Genomic DNA, 23,097 nt, shown 5'->3' with positions numbered 1-23,097 from the left:
AACTCCGACCTTTTAAACGTGAATGATCTGATATGGCGCGCGCGTAGGCGTCGGTACGGGCTGCGTGGGCGTCCATTCACCGAGCGCTCGCTCTCAACAATAGCGGATTTTATGAATGAAATTTTTTGTGTCGAGTCTCACGTAGAAAACACAGACGCTATAAACACATGGTCGTTAACGCGTTACTGAGACGGTGATCGTATACGCTCTAGTTGATCATTGGTTGTAGATATTAGACGAATCATTGAAGGCGACTTCGATTTTGAACTGATGTTTACCGGGTATAATTAAGATGTTACGGTGTGTTGATAAACATTGACTTTCTCAACGGTGACTTATCACTACTTATTTACAACTTATCTATACTCGAGGATTACTTTAGTATTCAACGCGTGATAAGCATCGATACTTTATGGTAAGTTTTGATTGATTTCTAATAATCGCTTCCGTATGGTAAAACACGTTTGGTATTTATCACTTATCTTATCACTTAGTTTGATTCTGAAATGTCGAGGCTGAAGTCGTTTTTTGAATTATACATTATGGCTGTGGAATGCGTTTCATTCTAAAAAGCATTTCACGAAAATATTTTGTTCATACGTAAATGATTCGATCCTTGAATGAATGATTAGTTTGTCGAAGGACACAAGTGGTTATTATCCATAACAGAACATTGAAACATTTGACATTCAATTCCGATGAGAAATCAAATAGGTCGCAGGTTAAAGCAAGTTTGTTTTGATGACAAAGTTGACAAACAGAACGACGTCTTCCGTGACATTTAACACTCTTAGACAAATTCACTATCTTCCGAAGTGTGGTAAAAATAATGAAGGGGTTCACACCAGTAATGTTGAAGTAAAATTTAGAGGATCCCGCAATGATAGAAAGATGAAGTCCGATAAGTTTCATTGAAGCTACTGATTTATTGATTGGACGTTATAATAGTCGGAATGAATGATTTCTCAATATATAGACACAACACGGACTCGGAGTGTTTCACCAACGGTTGAAGTCATGTCTAAAAGATTCTGTGTAAAGTTAAAAATCTTGTAGGATCATACTCCGGTTGGATTGTTAATCCTAACCCTCAAATCCTAGACATTATTCAAGTTATTGACCATTGTCCTCAAATCTACAGCTGTGGTTCATAAAGTGGATAGTCAAGTGAATAAAGACAGTGGAAGGGTTCCATGAGGTCAAGAACATCTTCTATGTAGAGAGATTGTTTGAAACCATGAGGCACCATACTTTCTCCTTGGAGTACACTTTCTCCATTGTTCAGAGAATATCACCAATGTCCAAATCAGAGCTCTGCTCTTCAAAGAAATTGACATCTTGCTAGATTGAATTCAGCGTTTGTCTTCCCAAGTACAACTCAGCTACAAGAAATCATTGAGATGATTGCTCGTAGAACTCAGCATTAGATGTAGAAATCTTTAAAATGTAGATTGAAGTTCTTCCGAATGACTGCTCTTCTACATATATTGTATTCATCTCAGTAGAAACTCATGAACAAACAAAACTCATAGATTTCATACAGATGACGATGAAGCACTTGATGAACACGTGTTATTTGCTGATTACTACACGTGTCGTTGACACATTTTATGATGTCCAAATGTTGTCTAATGACAAAAAATCTCTGAAATCATTGAGGATGAGACGAGGTTGTTATTGTTGTTATCAGTAAATAATCTCAATTCTTCGAAGTTACTAAGAATAAGAAGATTGACACAAGTAAATAATCATAACTGAACTAACAAGGCTGTCGCGCGAATAGTAGTATCTAACTCAATAATCTACTCCCAGCCAGACACATGCGTAATGGCGTAATGTGTACGTTGACATTTGGCTCAATATCAACCGTTAATGCAATATTGCGCCGATTTTGCTAGCTCTGTCTCACTTGTCAAGTCGGCCTGTTAGTTTGCGTGACACGTTTTTCGCTTGTAAAACTTGACCTACATCGTAAAAATATCAACGTAAGCATACGTAGGCGACCAACATCGACCAATCAGATGGCTGGGATCATTAACATGATTTTCATGAATGGCGCGTTGATTATAATAAAATTTATGAATGAATGTAGCGTCTGCCGTAACGGCGTACATGTGTACTGCGATACAGACAGCAACAGCAGCTGTTCGATCAGCAGCGGATTACATGCGTTATTACAACGAAACTGTAAGTCGTTTTTAAATTCATTTCGCAATAGCAATTCAAATCAAAGCCATTGTGAATACTTTTCAGCGTTTTGAAGACTCTTCAACGCAATAGGCTATATATACTCAGATAGTTCTTCACCGTTGCTGGCTGTTCAAATTCGTAATTTTGTATACCGATAGAAAGAAGAATTTACTTGTTCTGAATTGTTTTGCATGGATTCAGTATCTGATAAGAGAACGTATCAAATGTATCGATAACAGTATCATTTAATGTATCAGTGCTCATGTCTGTGATTATATAAATGTTTATTACCGGTACGTGGGAATTCGTTTTTAAATATAGAATTATCAATTTGGGTTGCCGGCCGCCATAATTTTTGATAAAGTCAGCAAATTTCGCCCCCTCATCAAACAATACAGCGCTCAAATTAATCACTGTACAAATGCTACGTGTTCGTCTCGAACATCTGGGTTTGTGACTCACTCGCTCTCCTGTACTACCAGTCTTTGTAGTTGCTATCATTTTTGAGTTTAGCGATGAAAACTACTTATTTACCAATACTTTCATTGCAAAACAATCGTGAATAACTAACAACTCGATTACCATACAACGAGGCCAAAGCCACTTGAGACGTGAAGCTTTGTCGTTCGGTTGGAACACTAAGATGAATAATCGATTAAGTATATTATGAATAAATAACTCATCAGGAAAATTCCGCCTATGACGTCATGTCTCAAATCATGCCATAAAAAGTCATTTCTACCATTTAGATCACCTCCCTGAATGAGGCAAGTCTTTTTCCGGTATTCCTCCTGGTTGATGTAATACAGGGATTCTTTATTGAGGGCAGCCATTTCATCGTCCATCGCTTCTGGACCTGGGTCTGGATTGTACAAGCTTACTGCGACGACCACTTATCATTATTCAAGGGTTATCCTCAAATTCAAATAGCCAAGTATAGCCTCGGCAACTTATCCTCACTGATAAAAGCTACCAAGTCAGAGTTTGAATGATGTCAGTAGATGAATGGTATTACTGCATCTCTGTCTGTGCTTCCAGACAGTGTGACTGCTGTGACTGTCTGCTGGACGGAATCAATCAATATTATCGATGGGCTGAAACCATGCGGTAACAGCAACATACCAATGACCAGTACTATCCGGAAGAGTCCGTCCATCTGGCCAGCGATTGATGGCCTGATCCAGAATATCTGATCATTGTTCCAGTTCAAGGCCGGAACCGTTTACGTGGGTGGTATATGATTATTGAACTACAACCTTTAACTCAAATCTGATCCGATGAATTAATTTGTATTCACGCACATTTTGTATCACGTGTGATCGATCGAATATTCGATGCCGCGGCAGCAAAATGCGATAGAACACACGGCGGGTAACCGCTGGGTATGAAATCGGTTAAAAGTGGTTTATTACATTAGCACCAGTAGTGAAAGTGCTGCTACTGTTGGTGGTGAATGAATGAATTAAAACGATCTTCGATAAACTGCGTGGGCGCGCAACATTCGCGCACTGATCATCGATATAGAAGAATTTATCAATGACAGTAGAGATATGAAATATGAATATACTGTACGAGACACCGGGAAAGAATGGCGCGACATGAAACAATTGAAAAGGAATTTAGTGAATGGTAGAATCAATACAGTGGGAACTCATTAATACGAATCTTGTGGGCTAAAGTGAAATTGTCGTATTAAACGAGGGTTTCGAATTATCCAAATCTTGATTGACATAAATATCTTAGCTGGGACGTGCTGGAAATCATCGTAATAAACGAATTTCATCTTAAACAGGATCTTATTAACGAGGTTCAACTCAGATAACCCTGGAACGTGGATAGAAATTGAACTTTTTAGAGGAAACTTCCAACAGACTCCATAAACAGGGAAGATTTCTTAGCTCATTCGAAAAACCACCTTTATATACTTTTAATAATAGAATAAACGAAAGCTGTCTAAGTTTATAGTAAAGAATTGTCAACTACAGTCAAATGATATCCATTTCAATGCCATCAACGCCAGCTTATGTGGCCTTGAACACGACAATCATTTTTCTTAAAAACAAATACCAGTACGTCAAAGCCCTAACATAATAAATCACCAAAATACAAAATCTAACAATGTGTTTTTCATCGTCCAAATGTTGGCTTCGTTTTGGACTGTATTTGAATAAGTTTGAATTTATAGCAAATCTTTTCGAATGCCGCCGAAACATTGAAATCGGTGCGGAAAACTGCTTACAGATGTCAGCACCAGTTACGTCACGGCAATGGCAGCACTTGCTTTTCTCTAACCAGAACAGCGCACAATTCAAAACGACTTTTCAAATGACACAGCCCCCATCGTGTGGTTCAATCACAAAGAAGCAGAATAGAATAGAAATCATAAAATTACATTGAAATTAAAAAACAGAAAAAACCATTTAATTTTCTTTTCATTTGTTTATACGAATGATCAATCATATCAATATCGAGTCATTCCAGCTGTTTGCCAATTTCTAACTATGCCATAATCGGTAACATTAATTTCAGTATTTAGATATGGCTTAGATCGTTCACATGTATCCACTGCGTTAATGAAAAAAACCCATCGCAAAAACGTTTCAATTCTTTAAAAATGAAAACCAACCTAAAACTTAAAAAAGTCAAAAACATAATCTATGGATGCACAACACATTGATGTCTGGAAATATATTCGCTTAATGTATCACATAAGATAAACTGAGAGTTGAGAGAGTTCAGGTAACTGAAAATCCAGAACAGCAGATGCCAATATAGATATGATTTCTAATGAGTATAACCAGTCCATTGACACTTAACGATTTTTTAGATGACATCCCCACATCAGGATAGGTGATCTCTTCCCTCATCAGGTGAGGTGATATCTTATCAGGTGAAGTGATATCCCCTCATCAGGTGAGGTGATTTCCCACCTCATCAGGTGAAATACAAGTGAATCACACTTTTAGTGTTATTAGATGGTCTCATTCTCAAGTGCTAATTTCCGAGCTAATTATTTGAATACATTTAGGATAAAGGACCAGTTGTTGGTTTAGTGGTTAACGGAACCGTTGGGCTTTAACCAAAACCTCACAAATTTTACCGTCGGAAGATCGTCTAAAATCTCGAATTTGTTGTCACTGAATTCCTGGTTTACCATTGTTTCGATATGGTGTCCAATATGTAAAATATATAATAACTGAATGTGGCTCAGGTTCCCCCAGGGTGGTAACCCCTCAACTAATTATGTTCAAATGATAGTAACCAGTCAGTTTGAACAATGCAACTTTCAGTGAAGCTCGTATCATCAGGAGACTAAATGATTACAGTGAACACTCTTGGGACCGGACAATCTCTTACGAGACTTACGTGAAATGGTTATCACCTGTGTAAAAGCAAAAATTCAATTTATGAATTTTTGGTAAAAGTCATATCATGTATGATTTCCAGAAAAAGCTTTGCGATAAAACGTGAATACTGTACATGTATATGATGTTTGGTCGAGCGAAATTTGCTTAGAATTGTTGACAGAATAAAATCGAATTAGGCCCAAATATTTTCAATGAGCAAAGTAAAAGTTGTCTTGCTACGTGTCATAGAATCGAATCTCGCCTAATTCGATTTCATTCTGTCAACAATAAGCAACTTTCGCTTGACCAAACTGCGGTACGATTATAAAGCATAACGCATTGACGATGCTGCATAAAAGTACCTAATTTACAAAAGTTAATTGACATGGAATAATTATTCTGACGAAATCATTGAAATTGTCAAAAATTATGATTTTCAAAGTGAATATCCAACAAATTTAATATTTATTGGAGCCAGTTAGAAATTAGAAATTTGAGTCGAGTTTGACGCGTATCCGGGTCCTGGATATTCCAAGTCCGTCATCAAAATGACTAACAACGAATTTCTTCGAAACTCTGGAAATTTTCCAGGCATTTTCTAAGAAAGAAACAAAACGAGCGTGAATGACTTAGATTGAAAGAAATCTCTGTTTTGGCTTCTTCGAATTCACAAGCAAGAAAACAAGTTGTAAGCTGCCAAAAAACGATTCGTAAATGAAACCTTGTAAGTTTCCCCAGCAGCACGATGTACGCACTCGATTTATATTTGCGTCTCTGAAGATTGAAGTTTTATGACGACAATATTTATATGAGTACATTTTGTCTGTTGGATTCACTGGTTTTGATATCTTTGAACTTCGATAAGAATCAGTCATAAAGATCGGTAAATTTAGCAGAGGGGCAAATTTCGACGATTATAACTGAACATGAAATCTCGTCAGATTGCAAAGATCAGTTTATCATAAAAAACGTCTCCAATCGGAAACTAGGACCAAAGGAATAATTAGAAACAATCAATCAATTGATATAAGAGCAGGGGAAGATCTAGGAAAATTGAAAGGCCGGGGTCCAGATGAAAAGAAAAGACATTTCTCGGATATATCAGCCAAGTCAAAGGCCGGACTGGGGTCCGCCCTCAGTTTTAGATATACATGTATGTCATAGAAGATGCAAATTCCGAGAGAATGAGTGTCAAACTTGCAGTTTTCAACTATCTCTGTCTTGAGAAAGGCAACCTCATTGGGAACCGGACAGGGATCCGGACCACGAGACCACGCCCTAAATCAGACCCTAAGAGAGTCTAAAAAACGTACTAGTGAATTGTATTGCTACCCATCGAATTCCGAGTTCGTCCGTTATAACCAGTTAGATTTGGTTTGTGTGTTACATTAAAAGATGATATCGAACTGTGTAACTGCAATTCAAACGCGGCACGGGCTTTGGTGGATTAACAAATAACAATGAGTCTGTAAAATGACACAAAGTTTGTCAGATTTGAACCGAAACTTATTTTAAACAGGTTGTCAACATTCAGAAACATTAGTTGAAAATATTTATGCAAAATTTGTAAGATCAACCTAAATGAATTTCGTAAAATCATCATTGGCTTGAAGACGGGTCTTCGTTCAAACAGAATAATTTGTAACAACTGAAAATGTTCCTTCAATAGCTAAGGCATAAAACGATTGGCATAAATAATGGGGATCACGTAAAAAAAAACATGAAAAATAGGTCCCTTTAGAAAAAAGCCAGGGAACCAACCGAGCGCCAAAGCCGTCCGGCACCGTAACCAAAAAAACTGGAATTTTCCAGGTGAAGAATGTTGATTGGATTCAATGTATTGTGAGAGCGTTTCTTAGATTCTAATTGGTTCTTCTAACAACTAAAAACGATTTTAATTCATGTCTGACGATTAACGCATAAAGAGCACTAGAAACTTTGGACCGTTATTGAACAGTCCCAGCTACAGAATATTTCAGAATATCGATTGTTCTTTCAGCAAAATCTGTAACATTTAAAGAATTCCGAATTCTATGGAGACAAATAAAAGGAGACGAAATGAGACTGATGTTGGGTGATGTTATTGAAAGATTTCTGCCAAACTCTAACTGTGTATACTACAATCTTTCAACTTAAATTCTTAAAAGTTCCGCAGCTATCAGAGAATGACTCGAATAATTCCGGACTTATCGAAGTGGATTATATCGGTTTTGTGTATTTTGACAGTATCACTGGTTCCTGGGAGGACGAGAGATGCGTATCTCTTCTTAGAGGGCTTTAATTTGTCCTTCCATTTCATATATAACCAAATGCTCAAAACGTAAAAATTTTATGCCAGAGTGCAGAGTAGGGCTTCCCTTTTATCTTACGTCAAAACATATCTAATAAGGTAGGCTAATTTTTCCTATGTAGTCGAACACATTTCGTACAAACAACCAAAAGGGAAAATGTAAAATAAATTCAATCGATAGAATTAAAGGCCTATCGGATTTTGATTTGATGTATAAGTTAGTTATAGACACTGAATATCTCTCTCCTTTCTAACAAAATCTATGATGTTTGTCTCGGTTGTGAATTCAATTTAAAGATCATCCGTATTTCAAGAATCTGAAAGAGCACCCTTCTCTTTCCTACCTCGAATATTAAAATTTACACAATAATCATTTCAATGATAAAATCGGTGATTCAATATTTACTATATCGAAAATGATTAAATGTTTTCTATTGGTCGATGTTTTTGGGATTGGTCCATTGACAGCGGGGTATTTGCCGACTATGCAAATGAAGGAAATATACGTTATAGGTTGGTTGATCGAGGAAGCTTTATCATTAACATAAGAGTCGGTACTGGCTGAATTGAGATGATGAAAATAGTGGGTTTATCCCTCTCTCTAAATATATATACATTATACGTACTGGTGACAGGAATAAGACAGACCTACTGCCTCACCGACGGATGGACGGACGGACGATGATAACCTGCAGTCAGTCGGTCGGCGACTGTTCTACATGCTACGTCACTGAATCGTGATGTTTGTTGGTAAGGTTTTGAAATAAATAGTGTCGTCATCGATTTGACGGCGTGTTTAGGTTAGCAGCATTAGGCGCTGACAGTTTGATCGGTTTCAGTTCGTTTGAAGATGTAGAGCAAGGTCATCGCCGGTTCGGTCTCCATTTTCTGACGGAACCACTAGCGTCATAGCGATTGAATGTATTGCGCATCTATAATAGTCAAAATAGTTTATCAATATGTATTTGATTTTCTTTTTAGAAAACCAAAGACTCCTCTCCCACTCGTCTAAATGAAGGTCATTATTTAAGGTAAGATTACAATTCATTTCATGGATAAGTAAGAATTTACTGATTCTGATAGTTAACTTCAGTATATACAAGAGTAAGGTCCTTACGGGGCCCAAATGAAGAATAGACAAGGTCGGGGTCCAAAAGATCTAACACCAAACAAAATGATCATGACTGATCCTGACTGAAGCGTTTTTTTTATGAGCTTCATTATAAATTAAGCCAGGCGCTGAAAATGTGTAATTATTTTGAAAATGGCTCGAAAACCATTCGAAATAATCTCAAATAGAAATCGAAAGAGCAACAGCCTATGAGAGGGCAGGGGTCTGGGGGTCGTGCCAGACCCCGACATAGAACATCAGCTATTGTTATATGTTTTTAGATATTGGTGAATTCACGATGATTCTTAATAGTGATATTTATGGAAACAGAATCTAGATTTCGCATCGAATCCCGACAACACATGACGGGATTAGAATACTCTAATTATAAATGGATTTATCGATTTTGAAATGTTTTTATAAATCTCTGAATATCACGCAAATTGCACGCGGTGTTACCGTGACAATCACTACAACAATGACTACATCTCCCATACTCTCTAAATTCCGAGAGATTCCGCTAAATAAGATTAGAAATAATAGTGCTGATGGCCCCCGATTTTTACAATCGCTTTTACAATCGCTTAAAGGTGTCTGGTACCGAATATTTGTAAAACCACGTAGAAAATATTCTCCAATGATATTCGGTGAATAAACATCATATATCAATCCGGATATACGTGAGAAATCCCACAGTTAATTCAGCCAAATATGATAAATATTTCGAGTAACGTTTAGCAACTTCTTTGGCTGAATTATTGTTGGATTTCTCTCGCATATTCATCTTGCACGAATATTGGGTATCTTCTCGACTCATCAATATGGAGGAGGCCCCATAACTGGATGTTTCACGGGGTCTTCAAATTGCGTACATTATAACCTACCTACCCCTCCCCCTCCCCCCCCCCCATTGTCTGGAAAACCTCAACTCACTTAATGATTTGAGAAATGTTCGCTGAAGGTGTCTCTCACAGAGTCCTCATTAGTTTTGATTCAGGTCTGTGAATCTGAGAAACATCAAGTGTCCTCTTTCATGTATCGATGTGGATCATTATTATGTTGTCTATTGAATATTTAACAGTAGCAAGCCTTCTGATACTCCTGAGAGAGAGAGTAGACCGGCCGATATTTGCAGTGAAACGAGGGGTAATGATTGGAGCGGCCCGGCTGAGAGTGTGTTCTGGGGCCAGTTGCATAGTCGCGGCTTCGTCTCAAGACCAGTCTAAGACCAACTTGGTTCTATAGCCAATCTAACAACTTAAGACCAGTCTTAAGATTTGAGACCACTTTTGGACTTAAGTCACGACTGTGCAACTGGGCCCTGGTGTAGACAAAAACCATGTGGCAACATCTCAAATTCTTATTTAAATTCATTCCGAATTTCAGATTCAATTACGGAGTATCAAAGTTGGGCGGGATAACCCTTTTATGTCCAAAGTTGTATCCTTCATCATTGTTGTCAAATCCCGCATACCGAATGAGATCCTATCAATATCAAAGCATAACTGAGAAGCTGACGGTCGATATTTCTGTTAAGAGTAGCAAATACTTATTTTAGCCTACAGGAAATCTTTAGGAAACCTATCAAATGAAGTATTTCTCGGGAAAAAGACACACAGAAACCACTTTTACAATAAATGACCTTTTATTAGCAGCGAAAAAAGATCAGAAATGGTGACAATGTCGGGAATTATACTGATTACTGATGTAAATCTTTCTTAAGTATTTTTACCGCTTCACCGCTTCTTTGCGGAGACAATACCCTTATTCTAACCCAAAATATGAAAGTTTATATCAGCAAATATTTATATGCTACACCGTATTGTTTTTCAGAAATATATACATCATAGAGCATCGTGATTAATGAATGTTAATGGTTTACTTCTTCTATATGAGTTAGAACCCCATACCCCTTCTTCATTATGATTGAATGAACCCATCTTGACTCTAATGACACTTCTCTATTGTGTAGGACATAGATGGGTTCCACGAATTCAGTGTTGAAAGCCCAAAAGACTCTCTCCAAGACTGTGAAAAAAAGGGATTAGAAATCTACGCCGAGATCTCAATTCTATTAATGAGCGTCTTAGAATATCCCGATAAAACTAATATTATTTACTAGGTCACTACTATCACAACTGGGCAATTATTTCCATGTCTGTATGTCATGGAATCTCAAACTATTGTTTACAACGGAATGGATGAATTGCCTATGAAAAAATCAGTCCGCCATATTTGAATTGTCAGTTGACGCCACGTTTGTGTCTGTCGTATCGTCTAAGCTGATTGGTGGGTTTTTATATACGGTGCATTGGTTTTTCTACATTTACAGGGGCGGATCCTGACCCAAATATAGGGGGTAGCACTTCTTAAAAGGGGCACGATGTATTGTAAACGAGGCGAAGAATCTAGATTAGGCGGCGGGCTAGGCGTCCTGGGGTCCTCCCCGAGAAAAGTTGAAAAAAATGATCATTTTCACAGCATCAAGGGTATAATTCTTAAACAAAATAGACGGTAGTCATTTGCCATTGTTTGTGTATTTTTTCCTTTTCTTAGCCATGGTTGTGAAAATGTAATCATGGCTTCTGCTCTCCATTTTTTCCCCGTTGAGATGCGATTTTTTGACTCTCTGAAGATGTCTGAAAAGAATATTACATAACCCTGCTATGTAGAATCGGATGCATGAGAGGGTAAAATACACGCAGAAATAAATGTAACTAAAGATAAATATTATATACAGAACTTTTTTGGAAGGCTGAATTTTACACGAATTTGAGAATGTTAATACAAATGCTTTTGAAGTATGTATGCCTTTTCCGAATTTTTGGCATCATGAAAAAGGATTTTTGGCAATATGAACGTGTCCATCAAAGGATTCTTTGGCAATTTTAGCCTGATAAATACTAAAAGTGTTCCCTATTCGCGGAGGTAGTTGCAGTTAATTTCTAAATATGGATTTTACATTTTATGATCAAGTACTCCGTAGATTTTTGATCGCATTCGGATCGGTGGGTTGCTCAGACAGACCCCTGTAGGGTTGACATTTTCTACCTAAAGATATTGACCTTCTAGTTGTTTATGTGACCAACCCGTTCCAAGGGAAAAGGATCCGTAGGAAATTTGATAAATAGATATCAAACCTGGGTCAGCCTGGTCCTCAATGCCGACTTATTAACACAAATTGTGCCGTGGTACTTCCGCTAACAACATAAAAATCACTCAATCGAAAAATCAAACAAAATTTACCAGCCAAATAAATAAATAATGGGGACAATCCCTATTTTAAGATCAAAACAACATAAAAATCTACAATCAATTGCCGGACTATTTACGCGTGGTAAACGACCAAAAAATGTAAAAATTGAAAAAATGATCTTCAACCTTGTAATAATATGATTATGAAAAATCTCGATGTACTAAACTTACAGTCTAATAAATCAACCCCAATCAGTCGCTTGCCGGTTCAGACCGGTTGGAAGATTGTTTGGATGAACCGGAACCAGATTTCCCAATTATGTACTTCGATTTAAAAAACTTCTGTAAACTCGATCGCCGATCACACAACTATATCTGTACTTCGAATCCGATAAAAAAAAACATAGAATGCAAACAGATTCAGAGTAGAATTCGGGACCCAGATCAACAGATTATCTCTTGTTGAAGATGCGGTGTATCCCCGTCAACTAAAAACACCGCCGCTGGGTTCGATCACGGAGTCTTAAGCGTTTTAGAGTCGATGGTTCGACTGAGACTCAGAATCAGTGAAGATATTACATCGATTCAAGGATTAAACCTTCGTGAAGCAGGTCCCTGGAATGTAGAGCCTATTTCGATATTACTTTTTTCAAAGTTTAAGTTTATTGAAATAGACCCTCATGGTCCTTAGTTTCATTACAATAAACTTATATTTATACAGATACTGCTATTGCTTTGTGTCATAGCGCTGTTGATCCATCCGTTCGGAAATAAGTTTCTTCGATTTGGTTTAGATTATCAGAATAAAAACGATTGCATCAACAAAGTTGGACAAGGTAATCGACAGGAAAGCTTGTGACTTGAAGAGGCCTGTTGACACGGACTCCATCGATCTATTTACAGAATCGACCATGACCATGTTACAGTGATTAGGCCAATCTCTCATGGTAATGTTTAATTAATCAGCCAATACCAGTGGTCGAGGTTAGCCGATGTTAAAGATGCCACACTCCAGCAGCTAAATTATCGCCCGCAAACTTTGTTTCAAATAATGTCTTGCTTAATCTCTGTAACGGATTCGGTTCGTCTGTTGGGTTCAACGAGATTAAACAGTTGAAATTTGACTCATTGGAAATGAAGTCATCTGTGAAACAGGGATCGGTGTTCTATCAGGAATTCAGAAAAAAAAGGAAATGTGTATACCAACGGGTGTGTCTTTGATGGTGCCCCCAAAAGGCACTTCGACACTCGTTTAACTGTCAATGCGTGGTGAACGTAATAAGGAGCTTGACAGGAAAAGTTTAGTGAAATAAACTTGAACTTAGACCACAGCCCAATTGGCAGCAGGCTGAGATACAAAACGAAGATAGCACTGGACTCCAAACAACTCCAAACCATAAAGCAGGCTTGGATTACCTGTGATCACCGGTGATATGACCGTGAATGTAAATCTGACGAATTTGGCATTATGCATACATACAGTACTTCCTATACGTCCGGAATCCGATGTGAATGTTACTAATCCGTTAGAGTTTCGTCGTTTTTCGTCACCACAAAGACTATATTCAACAGACCGCCGTGAATCGCATGTAGAACAATCGTCTCAATATCAAATTCATAGCTGAATATCCACATCTTTATTGCGTGTTTCTTAGAAACACATAAAAAGTCAACATCATCAAAAAGAATCATCAGTGAATGAATGAAATGCAGGTCCCAGGGACGAAGACTACGAACGGCGAGTAGAAAGTAGAACACTTTGTTTACATCACGTTGTTACAGATTCAAAAACCGAATATTGAAAATCATATTTTTGAAAACAGATAACGAACGTTTTAAAATTGGTGATATACTTAGATAAAGACCGAAGATGACTTTATAATCTTCGTGTGACTATCTACTTGAACTGACGAATAATGGTTTATCAGTAGATTGGGGGCATTTTGTATATAAACCGAAGAGCTTGCGAGGTATCTTTTTGGTCAACTCATAAATAATTCTTGTTCCATGCGCAAAAACAAATTAGCTCGGTGTAGGCCTGGTGGGTGTCAAGCTTGTTGTTTATCTGGTTGTTTTCGCCGTGTACGCTTTTTTATATATCATCAATAATTAATCTTTGCTACCGATAAACAAACTATAACTATCTTGCATTGTATGAATGACTCAATGAAGAAAAAATTATTTCAAAGTATAACTTATTATGAATATATGAATACAACGCCGGGGGAGGGGGAATAGTCCGATCCGGCCCACTCTCTATCTCTTCCTCACTCCCTCTCGTTCAGTGCCGGTGATCACCTATGAGTTGATGGTGTCAGGTGGGTGTTAGGCCTATATCTGGTTACTGACTCAATGAAATGAAATTACTTTATTTCAAACAGCAGCAGCATGAATAAACATTAAAAAATTGTCATCCGTCCAAATAACACGTGGCAAGTACTCAACAGTTTCAGGATAGATTCCCGTGAATCACCTCTACTGTCCCTGATCATAGATTCAGTACTCGGCTAATACTGCTGGGTTCAGATTCACTAAACTCTTAAATAGATTTCATTTCTTCATCAATTCAGTTTGAATCTATAAATTTAGGAGTTATTAAACACTTTTGTGAAACTGGCTCCAGGTAAACTCCATCCTTAAACTTCGAATGATTACATTATTCTTCTATCATTATCATTAAATTATTCAAAATCTTTTTCTTTGAGGAGTAAATTTTGAAATGGAAAAGCTGGGTTCAGATTCACTTAAACTCTTAAATAGATATCATTTCTTCATCAATTCAGTTTAGGTCTATAAATCGATTTAGGAAACACTTTTGTGAAACTGGGTCCATGTCAACTCCATCCTTAAACTAACGAATTTAACGAATGATTAAATTATTATTTTTCATCATTGTTATCATTAAATCATTCAAAGTTTATTTGTATTTTCTTTTTTTTTGGGGGGGGGGGGGTGTAAATTTTGAAATGGAAATATATCAGTAGATCTCGGTTTCTCGGCTGGTGCGAACATTTTAGAGACTACATTTGTTAGTCTGAGTTCATGACAAGACGTAGTTTACACGTCCATGGTCCAAACAAGAGGCTTGGAAGATGCAGCCTGTATTTAACGGTATAAATACGCTAGCGTTTGTCAATATAACGCAGGTAACACGCAGCTCCTATCGGCATCACAGAATTCCTATTGAATTCAGACGCTGCACTCCCTGAAGTCGAAAAAAATTCTTATCAACAGATCATATTTTCGTGCGATCGATTCACGAGAAAATATTCACAAAAAAAACGTTCGAAATCAAAATGTTCTTTTTTGCATCTCTGCTAGAATTTGATCGCAAAAAGATATATATTATTTTGAATATAAAGCTGCGATATGTTGGTGTAGTCACTCATGTGTTTGACACGAAATAAAATCGTGACCTGGAATTTCATAGAATTTTACTATGAGAAAGAGAGAGATAACTGACTGACTGACTGCCACGAGTTAGGACGAGTACCGAATGTACTTTGGATGTATTACTCACAATCATCCCCTGATCACTATTGTGATACGACGTAATTATTATTACCCGTGACGTCTATTGCAGGGTTGTCGTAAGACGGTTTGATTTTTTTCGCTCCTGAGATCTGAAGCGAGTGGACACTATTTTAGGCGACCCGATGACTGCTTAGAGGTGAAGACGTTTTTGTCGCAAGGTGAGTAAAACCACTCAGCTGACTTCTAGATATTGCTTTTGTTTTTCTCAATACATTGATTCTAAAAGGATTTTCAGAATTGTATTTATAGTCATAGGATTTATTCGGTTAAATTATGTTTAATAGAGGTTTCGAAATCCCTCATTTCTTTTTAGGTTCACATCCAAGCTCTCTCTCCTAATCTTAATTACTAAAGCAAATGATCATTAATATCCGTTATCCTACATCCTAACTCGACGCACAGAATCAATTACCTGAATTTATGAAAAAAAAATTCCCAGTTATAATAATATGAAGAACTATTGTTTCTACGGTAAAATCCCACGATACAAACAGAAAAACGAGTATACGAAAAGGTTTCCTTATTGGGTTTATTTCACTTATTCGACTTTATCCTAATATTCATCTATTATGAGTAAGTCAAACTGCTATACGTAATATTTGACGCAGCTACCAGAGCTTACTGTCATTATTTCATCTGCCTTTTACTGTCGATTGAGTGTGCTCTGGTAATCCAGGTGCGTGCAGTTGTTGCGGGCTATGGTTTGTTTTTTTAATGAAATGGGGCCGTACCGATTGTGAATGCATTGGTATTGATCAAAGCACCTCACTTGTACGGAGGACTATGATCCCTGACTAGATTTAATTAGCCAGTGGACTATAGGATTTCTGACTGGAAATTTTGAGAATTTTGAGAATATTTTTCATATGTTTTATATGATTACGTAGCAATTAGCAATATGTTCAATAAATTCTAATTCTTTTTCCTCCACACAAAAATTAACCAGAAATCAATCTGCCTAAGAACGAATAATTAAGGCGTCCTTTTGATAGGGATATTATTTACACGCGTGTCTGTTTTAAATGAATGTCTGATTACATCATACACTTTTTGACTTACCATTTTTCAATTGATCATAATTCTTGATGGCTTCTTAATAACGAATAATCGTCGTTGAAATTGAGATGTGAAGTTTCTAAAAAAAAAAACAGATCATTAAAAAGAGCTGAATATAATTTCATCGGTATAATATGATGAATATGATAATTATTTCTGTGAATTAAATTTGAATTTTAGTGGAAAATGTGACAGCGTTTGCTATTTTCTTCCCACACGTGTTACACGTGAGACATCCTGGTTTTATCTAATGTGTAGGTGGCCTAAAACAGGTGCTGTCTAGTTGTGTATAGCTATGCGTGACTTTTTGGTTATTTTTCCGTATAGGTCGTTAACACCAGTTTGATATAAATAAGTCGCCATCACATTGTATCATTTGAATAGCCTCTGTTTTTGAATCCCAATGTATGTTTCCAATTCTATTTGCTAAGCGTAAGTCATTATTTTCTCCAGTGCCCCACACATTAAACTTAATTTTGTAGTTTCATTCCAAACGACTGTTTTATTGTAGAGAGTTGGATGACCTGAGTTGCAGATATGATGGGTTGTATCGTATATATGTTTTTTTTTTCGTATATCGAAGTTTTGAACATGAATAAATACATCATCACTCTTCAATTTACAGCTTTTATCTGACTATCGTTTTACACTTATATATTTATATATTTGATTTAAAAGATAATCTAATTCATCGTTATTCCAGTTTGAAATCAATATTTCACAATACTTTGCAATGACAGTATTTTCTAAACATTTTTTACAGGCCAATGGTTCGAGTTCTGGAAGGATTTCGCAAGGTTTTTCTGGCGCTGTTGGCAGTCGGCGGGTAATGACAAATTTGGAATCGATCCAGGCCAAGCATCAGTCACACTTTACCGAGAATCATTAACGTCATTATGATCAGGGGTAAAACAACATGTCGCCTAAAATATTCAAATATAACCTGAAGACAAACCTTGACCCTTTCTGTCGATATTCAGAGAAAATGCAAAGCAAAGATGTTGTCGCAGTTTATATGCATCGTTGATTCTATATCAAACCCATACAAACAACATCAGCAAAGCCAAACGAATTGATGCCTGTTTATAAAAACCCAACAATCTGGACGAAATAATTAACTACGAACTCTGTTTTTCTGACGTTTCTCAGATTTCTTCTTTCCATCCTGAGAGTTAAGATATTTTTTCAAAATGACAAGTTTTCTTAATTTGCCCTTATATGAATATGTAGGTCAACAGTCATTTTTCAAAATGGCCGCTACTAATAGAACGGATGAATGATATCATCCTATACATTTTTGGCGGCGCGAGCGTTCGACCGTTTGAGAAAAGTCTTTTTTATCCAGGTAAAGATAATGACTATGAATAGAAAATAATATGAATCATAACTTAATGAATGGTATTCATGAAACACTAAAAGCCTGCAGTTACAAGAAAAACGATGATAAGTCCCACACAATAATTGATTGAATGTTTTTCTTTAAACCACCGGCTTTGAAGCTGATCGTCATCGTGAAACCTGCCATATCAACTAATACGTCGCCAAAAGTTACTTTTTGAAGTTAGGAATCAATTCATATATGTATAATCCCACACTTCTGAACTATATATGTATATAACTGATGGCCGAGGCTGCTGAAATTCCTCAAATTGTTTGTAATTCGTCGTAAACCATATCAAATTTCAGACACAGCCAAATCGTCATCAACCAATCGCTTGTTCATATCAATTTCTCTAATGAACGAAAACTCCAGTTCATTTTAGTCTTAAATGTTCAGCAAATATTTTAGAACTTCAGTTCGATGGCTTCATTTTTTCGATACATAATATCGTGGTTTGTTACCAAAGATGACATTTTTGGAAAGCGAATTACCAATAAATTTACGGAAAGCTTTCGTTGATTTTTTCCCCAAATGAACCACCGAGTGCCGTGGCAGACATTACTACTTGTTTGATAGTCTGGTATTTTAGATGTTCTGACATTATCTGTAGGAATTCCATCTATGCTAGAGCTACTTGACATTTCGTTCCTCCCACCCCCTCATGTTCCCCTCCCACCTACACATTTCATTTCTTGCCTAACACTTCGTGTATCAATTACGTGCAACTTTTTCTCTCGACATTTTCAGGTTTTTCCACAGTTATTCGCAATTACAGAACTACTGCAGTATACACTACGCTCAAGTCGGTCGTTTTAGGACTGTTGCAGGGACTACATTAATGCGAACCTACGAGAGAAGTAATACGCGCTTTAACAGGACCTCCTGTTATTTACTTCATATCCGAAAAATAGGGCTACAAATTGACTACTCAGAGCACTCGTGAGATATTTACCTAACCAAAAAGGGGCGACAAATGCCACAAACATAAAAATAAACATAAAACCACAAAAATAAAGTCAACCATGTAAACTTGAAATCATAAGCGTGACAAACATGAGCGCGAGAGAACAGATACCTGGCGTGATACCTGTAACTAAATATCAACAATAATAGCTAGAAACTGGCATTACATAATGGGAATTATTGGACAAAATATTCGTAATACACAAAGACAGTTATCTCCAACACGGACCATAAAAAGGTGTCTCTGAATTGACTGGTTATCTCTGAACGGTGCTGCGCAGTATAATCGCACGCTGAATCGGCATTTAAAGATGCCACGGTCGTTGACCTTATGAAATCTATTCTATTTCACCGAGACACATAGATTCAGAAAGTTATTATTCAATTCCGAATAGATTTCAAATAGAATTTGAAATATGTATTGCAATCACCTGATGGATTATCAAATATGGATAGCGGATAACATAATTTATCTTTAGTAATCAATCGAATTTAATGCGTTCCAGATGCAAGCCTACCGAGCTTGTGTCGGACTAGTGCCGGGCTAATGCCGGGCTGTGTCTCGGACTAGTGCAGAGCTAGTATCACGGGCTATAGTGCCGGGCTATAGTGCTTTGATGTGCACCCGGGCTAGTGCCGATTAAGTGCCATTGATACTTTTCGAGCTGCCAAAACAAACGCTGAAAGCTATAGAACATTTGCGCAACAATCTTATCACTACTATACTGCGCTGCTGCCCCCACAAACATTTTACTAGGCAAAGAAAACAATAAAATACCCCAGCTACTCACTCACTGTGGAAATACTTATATATGTTATACATGTATTCCATTGTTGTCTAGAGTTTGATATCCTCGTGTTTGTTTGGTTGTCTGGATCAGTTGAGTTTTCCAAGTAATACCCACTCCGGGCCGCCCCACATACACACATTAGTAGTAAAATTCGTCAGGAATCATTCGGGACTGCGTGTTGTTTATCTAACTGCCTTAAAGGCCGAATATCTGAAATACCTGATCGTCTGACGTAGGCAGGTAGATAGTAGTAATGTACCGGATAACACTTGGAGATTGTCTGATCACAAGTGCTAACACTGAAATATACATAAATCATCATATCTTACGCGTGAAGTAGTTTCAGAATTTGTGATCTTGAATTTCTAGACGTTTATCGTTGAATCTCCGCACGACGCAAAGCCTGACGATGCACACGTGCACAGATCCCGGTATGAGATGAAACTAAAAACAAATTCAACGAGTTAACATAAGAAAAACATGTTTTTTGTTTGTTTTCTAGTATGGTACAATGCCGTACGCACCGGGCTAATCCCGAGGACGAATCGGCTCAGATCAACGTTTACAACCAACTTCGTCTAAACCCGCTAGGACTGTAAAACACTTTTGGTTCTAGCCAAAATGATCACAAAATGGCAAAATTCGGATCGCAGGAATACAGGGTCGCTTCAAGAGCATTTACTTTACGTATACTTTATAAAAAGACTTAATATGTCTTCTGTATTTTTCCAAATGTTATGCTCTTTCCAAAATATCGTGAAACATTTTTTTTTAGATTGGAATTTCAAATAAACAGCTTTACGCGAAATCATATATAAGATATTCGCCAGTAGAATGAGATACGAGACTAATAGCTTACTACTATTCATGTGGGCAGGGGCCTAAAAACTGTTCAGATTGAATTGCTATTCTGCCCTCTGAAGTAAGCGAACTAGCGATAACACTGACCTGCTACACGAGGCTGCAATCTCGAATTTCAGATATTTATTTTGCGTCCAAACTCACTGACTCCGTCTGATTTTAAAAACCAGTGAATGCGAAGTTCATCGGTAATATTTCGACGAATAATTGTAGGTCAAAGCTTTCTATCGAAACGCATGGTGATTAAGCATCGAGAAATGGCGAGCGTGGGCGGGCGTCTCTGAGAGCAACTACTGGGCCATGGTGGTAGAAGTTTCTTCGCGTGGTAAGTAAAAGATATCGCGCAGTAAAGGTTAAGGGGTAACTAATCAGCTGGAAAATGCTTGATGTCGGATGTGTTAATAGTTGCAGCAGATCTGATACATCATTCATTCATTCACACGGTTGTTTCCTGCAGGTCGGCGGAATTTGGTAATTCAGGTATTGATGGCCGTATTGAAGTCAACTATAGGATTACATCTAATAAGGAATGAGGAATTTATCGTGAAGATTTTGTCGAATGTGTGTGTAAAATGGTGTTGAATGGCGTTTGTTTGTCGTTTGGATCTTGGTTTCTGGACTAACCTGTTATTGGATTATTCCGTTGGGTCTGTTTTTAATTCATAAATATTTATCTGTGATCTTTGTTTCATTAACTTGATTAAAGTCTAATTCTGTTGTGACGACGAATAAAACATAAATCATACTTAATTTTTAAACCATTTCGAGTTTAGATTCTTCTTCTTATTATTATTATTATTATTAATTATTATTATTATTATTATTATTATTATTACTATTATTATCATTATTATAGATATTCTAGGTTTTCCTTTAAAAAAATCAACTTGTATAGTTGGGGCGAAAAATCTATTTTGGAGTTGATGTAATATTGAAAATGGGTTTATGGAACTTTTTATTAGATGTTTTTTCTCGCTTTGTTGAAATTAACGTAGAATCCGATTCTATCAAATGTTTAACTAATCATTTTATTATTTGCAGTAAACAAACAGCTACATCAATCGATGATTCATCTATTTTAATTCAGCCAATTGGTTTGTTGAAATTAAAAAACTTTTTTGAGTTTTTTTCAGCGATGAAGTTTGAATCTAGAACGGACATATCAGAACCAGTTCACCAAACCGCACGACCGATCAGAAGATGAGCTCTATCTCATATAGGATGGATTTATTGTTTTCGGTGTCACGTGCCTAATTATGATCACTGTGACACTGCACAAAGGATAAGAAATAATTAATCTTGTGCGTGTGACAGTGACAGTTGAAGGGCATACTATCCACGATATGCCATCATTACGGCGATAAGGATTTAAATGTGTGAAAAAATTAATATGTCGTCATTTTGTGTTGGATTAAATGTGTTATCAGTCGGATATATGCTGAAGATACAGCGCAGGGGTCACACGCACTCTCACTGTCTGTCCGAGACCCAATGATCGGTGTCTGTGTAAGTACGGTATAAATGGGATGACGAATCGTAAGTATCGAAGTGTATTACGTACATCTTAGTTCCTGTTTCACAGACAAGAAATTTGATCAGGACGATTGTGTTGATATTAGTGTCTCTCTCACTCAGTAAAACGCTACATAAAATCCAGTCTTAATTTTGTAGATATTGGACGATGATATAATATTGCATGAAATTGAATTAATTCAGATTTTGCCAATAATAATGATGCTGGAAATGCTTTGACGAACCACGAGACTCCTGATGCACCGTGCCATTGGTATCAAAATTCAAGTGTTTATTTTATAGGTTTTGCATTGAATGCCGCATTTTGACCAGTCTCTCGTCTCTCAACAAGATATTATTCCCAATTCCATTCCCAACAACCCAATCGTGATAGATTGCTGTGGGATTATGTTTCGACGTTGAAGCCTGGGAGTAAGGCCTGGAAGTGAAGCCCGACAGATACCTTCCAACTCCATAAATGGAAATACTAAAAAAGTTTTGATTACCGTTTTATTCAAATACGAATTCTGCACTTGTGAATTTATATAAAATCGGGTATCACTGATATATGGGTAGCTGTTTAAACATTGATGTAAAACAGATGTTCAGGAAACTCCGCTCAGGAAGTCTCTGGACTGTAGAAACTGTTCGACTCGATATTATCATCCAAATCCTTGTACAAATATCTGAGTTGAACTGAATTGAGCGCAGTATACTGTACGATTAAATGCGTCACTTTAAACCCGCACATTTTGATTAACAAAATGCGCTCAATAAATGTTATAAAGCTGTGAGTTAATGAGTAGACTTGACCCTGCTTGCCTCGGCTCCCGCGCGACAATAGTAATTTTTTCGCTCGGCCAACA

At 37.1% G+C, this 23,097-nt stretch overlaps 1 protein-coding gene and 1 long non-coding RNA gene across 5 annotated transcripts in view; one reads left to right on the top strand and one right to left on the bottom strand.

Annotated features, from left to right (window-relative positions):
• LOC141912530 (sorting and assembly machinery component 50 homolog B-like) overlaps window positions 1-20,104 on the bottom strand; it is a 69,734-nt gene extending 49,630 nt beyond the window's left edge. For 3 of the 4 annotated variants that reach the window (XM_074803783.1, XM_074803784.1, XM_074803785.1), the window contains exons 1-2: window positions 19,859-20,104; window positions 16,727-16,802 (exon numbers count right to left, since the gene is read on the bottom strand). The gene's annotated coding sequence lies outside the window, so the exon portion shown is untranslated. The remainder of the gene's footprint in view (window positions 1-16,726; window positions 16,803-19,858) is intronic. The other variant, XM_074803786.1, reaches the window with a different exon arrangement.
• Window positions 15,723-18,911, top strand: LOC141912531 (uncharacterized). The gene is made up of 3 exons (XR_012620181.1): window positions 15,723-15,825; window positions 17,487-17,629; window positions 18,852-18,911. It is a non-coding gene; the product is annotated as an uncharacterized LOC141912531 (long non-coding RNA).
• Window positions 20,105-23,097: the final 2,993 nt, after the last annotated feature.

Source organism: Tubulanus polymorphus, chromosome 11, assembly GCF_964204645.1.
Source record: "Tubulanus polymorphus chromosome 11, tnTubPoly1.2, whole genome shotgun sequence".
Taxonomy (NCBI): domain Eukaryota; kingdom Metazoa; phylum Nemertea; class Palaeonemertea; order Tubulaniformes; family Tubulanidae; genus Tubulanus; species Tubulanus polymorphus.
Note: the sequence above shows the minus strand (reverse complement) of the source record. Positions and strands in the feature narration are given on the sequence as shown.